Genomic DNA, 6882 nt, shown 5'->3' with positions numbered 1-6882 from the left:
CGGAGTATAAAATTACTGGGTGACACATTTCCCCGCTGAAAACTATAGATACCTCGCTGTTGTCTTCTGACTTTGAAGTCTGAGCCTAACCTGACTTTCTCCTCCTCCAGTGAAGGTGTCTCTCTTTTCTGTCTAAACACCTGAATGGCTTTTTATCCTTAAAGCAAAAGCTTTGGAATGTATCCCAGCGCCGTTAAGTCTTACCTGATCTCTCCCCAAACTTATGTTCTTTGGAATCGCGTGTTTCCTTTTATATTATTTCAGGAGAAAATTATTTTTTTCATAATCATCCATTTCACAGTTTAATGTATTAAACAATGTAAATGCCTTGATTTCACATATTTTTTAAATCATTTTCACCATATTTGCTTCAGATTTTAAAAAAAGATACACGCGTGTGATGAACAACCAAGAGACTTAATACTGAAACCTGATGTTATATTGCAATGTTCTGATGTGCTATGAAAAAAAAAGTTACACTGACATTCTCCCATTCTTCTCCTCCCTCCTCAAGGAAATCAGCTTGTAAAAGTGACACTTGTTCTTCTTGTAAAGGTTTTAAAATATTTTAACTATAATATGTACGTATCCACAAATTCATGTGTTTCAAAATCCTACTTTATTTGGGGGCAGTCCTTAATCTTTTCATTCGATCATCTTAATCCTTCTTTTTTTTTTTTTTTTTTTCCGATATGTGGGCCTCTCACTGTTGTGGCCTCTCGCGTTGCGGAGCACAGGCTCTGGACGCGCAGGCTCAGCGGCCATGGCTCACGGGCCCAGCCGCTCCGCGGCATGTGGGATCCTCCCGGACTGGGGCACGAACCCGCGTCCCCTGCATCGGCAGGCGGACTCTCAACCACTGCGCCACCAGGGAAGCCCCATCTTAATCCTTCTTAGTGGTCGTCATCTCTCTTTCAGATTTTACTTCAATCACATTGTCCTTTTCAGCTCATTCATTGTGGTTCTCTGATGGCTTTCCTTTAAAACTTTCCTTTAAATCCAGTTTATGGTCCACCCTATCTTGTTTTCTGATGATTCCTTTATTCATTGATTCTGTAAATCATGACGCCTTTGTTCCCTTGGTTCTGCAGTCTTTCTTTTTTATCTCAATTCAGTACTTGTATCATCTTACCTCTAAGCTTTTATTAGCAATTGGAAGTCGTGTTCTTAAAAGGGTTTTCAAAGAGCTAACATAAACTTTTGGGGGAGTTTTAAACTTCTCTTATATTTTCTTCCAGAATGGATTTATGCCCTTTTCTCTTTCTCCTTCTCGCACAAGACACTTGGTACCCGTCAAGATGTGGCCCTTGGAGTCTTCCCTTCTGCACAGAAGTCAGACTCACCTGCTTCTTCCTTTCATTTCACCTTTCCCCCACCCCCACCCCCACCCCCCAGAGTGTTTTCCATGCAGTTTTCCAAATGCAGGAGTGTTATTAAGAATTCTCAAGAACTTGCTGACTCTCAAGTATGTTCTCAGAGGGATGGGAATAGGCAAATAATTAGAAGTCAGTCCTGTTCTGTTCTATCAGGACTAGTATTTTTCCTTGTCTAGTACTTTCTGAAAGTTTGTGGTGTAGATTTTGATCAATTTGGGAGGTGATCAGTTTCACTTTTTTTGACATATGTCGTTGGAATATGGGTAATTTATCACATGACTTCATTTTACTATCTTTGCCTGGAAGGAAGGAATGGATATTTTAGAGATGTAAAGAATAACTTATGGATTTACTGTAATTCTTATGAAACTCAACATGCCCCAGACTGAATCCACTATCTTCCCCATCCTCTATACAGTCTTCTCTTTCTCTTTGTGATCTCACTTGGGGGAACAAGTCCGTATTCGTTACCTAAGACAGAAACCTCTGAGTATCATGTGATATTCACAAAGGTACTAGTGTATGGTCAGATTTTTTTCTCAGAATGAGATGTTTGGGAAGTGGCTTATTTGTGGAAACAAATTTTATAAAAGGTAGAATTTTTCCTTTTTTTCTGAAATATAGCATTTAAAAATACAGTTAAATAACCTCATACTTATGGTTGCAACTGGGTGTATTGTTAAACAATCGTGCATATGTAAACTGGAGATTCTGTTTCAGCAGCTTATGGACAGAAGCCTCCAGAGAGTAGCATTTTCGATTACTCAGCACTTCACACACATTCTGTGTCTAATGAAATTCACTATTCGAAGACCTTGCCTTTTTTTTTTTTAACATCTTTATTGGAGTATAATTGCTTTACAATGGTGTGTTAGTTTCTGCTTTACAACAAAATGAATCAGTTATATATATATACATATGTTCCCATATCTCTTCCCTCTTGCGTCTCCCTCCCACCCCTCTAGGTGGTCACAAAGCACGAGCTGATCTCCCTGTGCTATGCGGCTGCTTCCCACTAGCTATCTACCTTACGTTTGGTAGTGTATATATGCCCATGACTCTCTCTCGCTTTGTCACAGCTTACCCTTCCCCCTCCCCGTGTCCTCAAGTCCATTCTCTAGTAGGTCTGCGTCTTTATTCCTGTCTTACCCCTAGGTTCTTCATGACATTTTTGTTTTTCTTAAATTCCATATATATGTGTTAGCATACGGTATTTGTCTCTCTCTTTCTGACTTACTTCACTCTGTATGACAGACTCTAGGTCTATCCACCTCATTACAAATAGCTCAATTTCGTTTCTTTTTATGGCTGAGTAATATTCCATTGTATATATGTGCCACATCTTCTTTATCCATTCATCCGAGGATGGACACCTAGGTTGTTTCCATCTCCGGGCTATTGTAAATAGAGCTGCAATGAACATTGCGGTACATGACTCTTTTTGAATTCTGGTTTTCTCAGGGTATATGCCCAGTAGTGGGATTGCTGGGTCGTATGGTAGTTCTATGTGTAGTTTTTTAAGGAACCTCCATACTGTTCCCCACAGAGGCCTTTTGCCTCACGTTTGTGTTGTGAAGTGGATCAAAACACAGCCTTGAGAGAGACACAACATCCAATCACTGACCACTTAGATGATCCTAAGAGTGTTGGTTTCTCCAACAGAGTGAGTCTGTGAAGAACTGAGAATAAAATGACACACTGAACACATGAGTTGGAGCATCCTGGTGATGGAGCTGGACTGGGGTGTTGTAATCTCAGACTAGAGTAGGTGATTAGGCAATCTGCAGCCTGGATAAGGGGTGCGGGTTGTAAGACCACAAAACGCGGAGAACATGCCGTCTGTCTCCAACGAGACGAGGGACTGAGAAGAAGTCTTGGAGAAAAGGAGCTCTGTACATCTGTGCCCCAGGTCTCACATTACACGCCTGCTTGCTGAGGAGACACCCTAGGAGGACGCTTAGGAAGGTAAGTAAATTACCCTAGTTAGCAGAATCCCACTTTCCCCGGTAAAGGGTGTCCTTACCTGGGAAAGCTGGACACCAAATACAGAGAGGCATTAGAGGAGCCCACAGGATTCAAACCCATTTTGTGCTAATTTCGGGAGTAAATCAGGGCAGTGCTTAAGAGAACAGTGCCCAATAAAAACCTGAACATATTGGCTCTGTAATTCCAATATAAAAACCTGAACATATTGGCTCTGTAATTCCAATATAAAAACCTGAACATATTGGCTCTGTAATTCCAATATAAAATATACATTTGAGATGAAAGGTGTAAACGTATTTCACCAAGCTCATAAAAAATGTTGGAATGATTGCAAACCAGAGACTTCATAAGCTTATAAGTTTAATTTATTTGATTTACAAAAAATTACTTCTTGGAGACATTTTTTGTTAGAATATCAAAGTCATTTGAGTGGTTCAAACATTACTTTTATAAATGTTGAAAATACTGTTTGGGTTTTTGTTTTTGGGTTTTGTCTGGAGAAAGCTGACCGCTAAGACATCAACTCACGTCAGCAGTCCTCGTTCAGACGCCATTTTCTCCAGGGTTATCCAAGGTCACCATCTAGCCGTGCCAGACCGGGACAGGAAGACCCATTCTTGCTGGATTCTTTCTTCCCCTCAGCGAGCCCCACCCCAGCACACACCCATCCATTATCCTTCACTGTGTCACAGCATTTTCTGCCGACCTGTCTCCCTTCTCTCCATTTCCCGGGATATAGTTACAGGCTGATAGCTCTGCTGGGGCCCCAGACTTGTTCTCTGCCAACCCACTGTACCGGCAGAGACCGGCAACACTTCCTGGGATACAGCTCAGGCCACTTACAGCATCTCCAATTTAAGAGCCCGGGGTGGCCCCGTGCGTATCCTGAGGCGCCTCAGAGCTCAGGTGCCAGCCCAGCCCTTCTGCGGAGGCAGCTCAGGTTCTCACCGTTGGTCTATTGTTCCCCTCCCTGTAAACGGTATGCCTTTCAAGGAGAGATGTCTTATTCACCGTTAGATCCTCTGTACTTTGCACAGCGCTTGGCACTGTGCTCCGTAAATGTCGAACAAATTCCTGAATTGCTAACTAATTAACCGTCTAACCGATAGGCCTCCAACGCTGACATTCCCGTTTACTTATTCCCGTAAGCCAGTGGTCCTCAGCTCGTCTTGATTCTGCCCTCCAAGCAACACTTGGCAGTGTCTGGAGACATTCTCGATGGTCATAACCCGAGTGGGCAGTGATTATGGCGTCCAGCGAGCAGAGGCCAGGGGGACTGCTAAGCAGCCCACCGTGTGCACACAGGGTGCTTCCTCGTGACACAGGATGGTTAGGGTCAGAGTGTCAGTACTGCCGATGTTGAGAAACCCTGATACAGAGTAACTGGGAAGTGAAACCTGACACAGTGTTGCATGGATTAGTTTTCAGTTGTTAACTAGCAACAAAACAGTTTCTTTTATTCCTGGGTAACTGTGTCTTCCCCAGACTTTAGAGATGATTGTCTAGTAGAACTTTCTAAGCGCAGTGTATTTTTTTTTATCCTCAGTGGTAAATGTGGAGAATTAGTGGAAGTACTACTATATCACGATTCCAATTGGTTCCCCTTTAAACACTGCAATGTGTCTCAACTTGTGTTCTCTATTGCTTCTTCAGATTTACAAGCAAAACAGACTCGGCTTCCTTTTCATGTGTGAAGTACGTTAAAGTGAAACTTACACACAGAGTCCTCACCCTAACGGTTTTCCTCTTTGGGCAGGTACTGTATGTATTTGAGGATTGTGAATGAGTTGACAGAAGTTGAGGTGGGCCCAGCCGTGTGGAATTGCGGCGCCGAGGCATGGAGAAAAGTGGTTGCCAGGCCCCTGAGCTTCATGGCTCAGCGCGAGTCGCTAAACCAACACGTTCCTGCGGAAGAACTGGTTTGCCTGCAGCCGTGGAGTTGCACAGCATTGTCCTGTCTGGTTAAGTGACTGACGATGAGCGGCCTGGGAGCCACCCAGAGCGTCGTCTGGAGGGAGAATCCACTGGTGTTAACGACTTGTAGGTACATTATCACCAGTTGATCCGTGTCGTGTGTCTGTGTGAACCAGAGACACCTAACAGACAGCTTTGCTCCAATAGAGAAAATCTTACGAAGGTCCCCCTTTCAAGTAAATGGGCCGGAAGGATTTGGGATTTATTTTCTGTGAAAGCCAAACAAAATATAATTGCATCATGGTTTGTAGATTTCAAGTACTGATTCAGGCAGGGATCCAGTTCCTGCTGAGAGCAGTGATTGGGTGATGGCTGGGGGTACTCAAGTGCAGCTTGTGAAGGGAGGACTTCATCCACGGTTTATTTATTTACACTGGTATAAATTCAGCCCCTAGGACTTCTCGTAGCTCCTTCCCCTTTGACTGCTAAGCCAGCACTAAGTTGGTACAGCAGTTTCAGCCATTAGCCAATTTCGTGGCTAAACTAGGCACTCAGAACATGAATAATTAAAAAGTGGAAGCATTTTCATGCTGTTGAGTCCTGACTGATGAGAAGATAGCTAGTTAACGATCTACAGTTAGTTAACTAGCTGGACCTGAGACACTGTATGCAGCAGTGTGGATTCCCTACATGTAGGCACGCGTAGGTACGCAGATAAACATTTGCAGAAGAGTTGGCTTTACATTGCTTTCCCGTCGCCGGTTTTTGTGAACTGCCCTGAAGTGGATTAACGCTTTCCCTGTGTACCGTGTACGGAGAGAAACAGCATTAACTTGATCCGCTAACAGAACAAAGCAGTGCACTGCCCGTGTTGTGGCTACTTAACTGTGGTCACCGCTCTTCTGGATATATCGTATTTAAAAACATAAAACTCTGGACTGAGTCCTGCTGTTCCTATGTGGATTACTTTGAGCAAAAAGATAGATGATCTGCAAGGGCCGGTGTAGATCAGTGTGGGCTGACCGTGGGCCATGTGGTAGTTACAACTCTGAATGCTGCACCGTTCAGGAAGTCGTTCGATAAAACGGTATGTGGAGGAGATGCTGTTGTGCCTAATTGCTACAGCTCCTTTGACTTACGTGGGGAAACTCCTGTCCAACGTTACGGAAAAGGCAAAGAGAATGAAGTCTCTGGAAGTCTCATGGTGTGCCTTATTCTCACCTTTTAGAAGGGAGCTAAATCCCGCTGTTTTGCAGAATGGAGCAAGAAGAATGCAGGCCTGAAACGATGGCAGCAGATCTGAAAAGAGCTGAGCCTTCACCTGATTTTTGATGTCACAATGGGGTTTTAATTTCTTGAGTGGGAAAGAAAGTTTTGGGAGGAAAGCAACTGTTGGCTAAGGGTTAAGTAACGAATCCAGATGGAAGCCCCCATCCAATTATCACCATCTTTATTGGCCAAGTGGTGTGTGTCCTTTACAATCACGGGTTAGATATCAAACCAGCTACAGTTAGGAGTTGGGAGAGCACTATGAATAAAGGGAAAATGAAAGAGGGAGACACATAAATCTCAGTTGGGAGGTCAGGTAGTTAAAACACAACACATG

General features: G+C 43.5%; 1 non-coding gene across 1 annotated transcript; it reads left to right on the top strand.

Moving 5' to 3' along the window:
* The first annotated feature begins 390 nt into the window (after window positions 1-390).
* LOC117310580 (small nucleolar RNA SNORD82) lies at window positions 391-460 on the top strand. The gene has a single exon (XR_004524726.1). It is a non-coding gene; the product is annotated as a small nucleolar RNA SNORD82 (small nucleolar RNA).
* The last annotated feature ends 6422 nt before the right edge of the window (window positions 461-6882 follow it).

Source organism: Tursiops truncatus, chromosome Y (genome assembly GCF_011762595.2).
Source record: "Tursiops truncatus isolate mTurTru1 chromosome Y, mTurTru1.mat.Y, whole genome shotgun sequence".
Taxonomy (NCBI): Eukaryota; Metazoa; Chordata; class Mammalia; order Artiodactyla; family Delphinidae; genus Tursiops; species Tursiops truncatus.
This window is presented reverse-complemented; position numbering and strand designations above follow the sequence as displayed.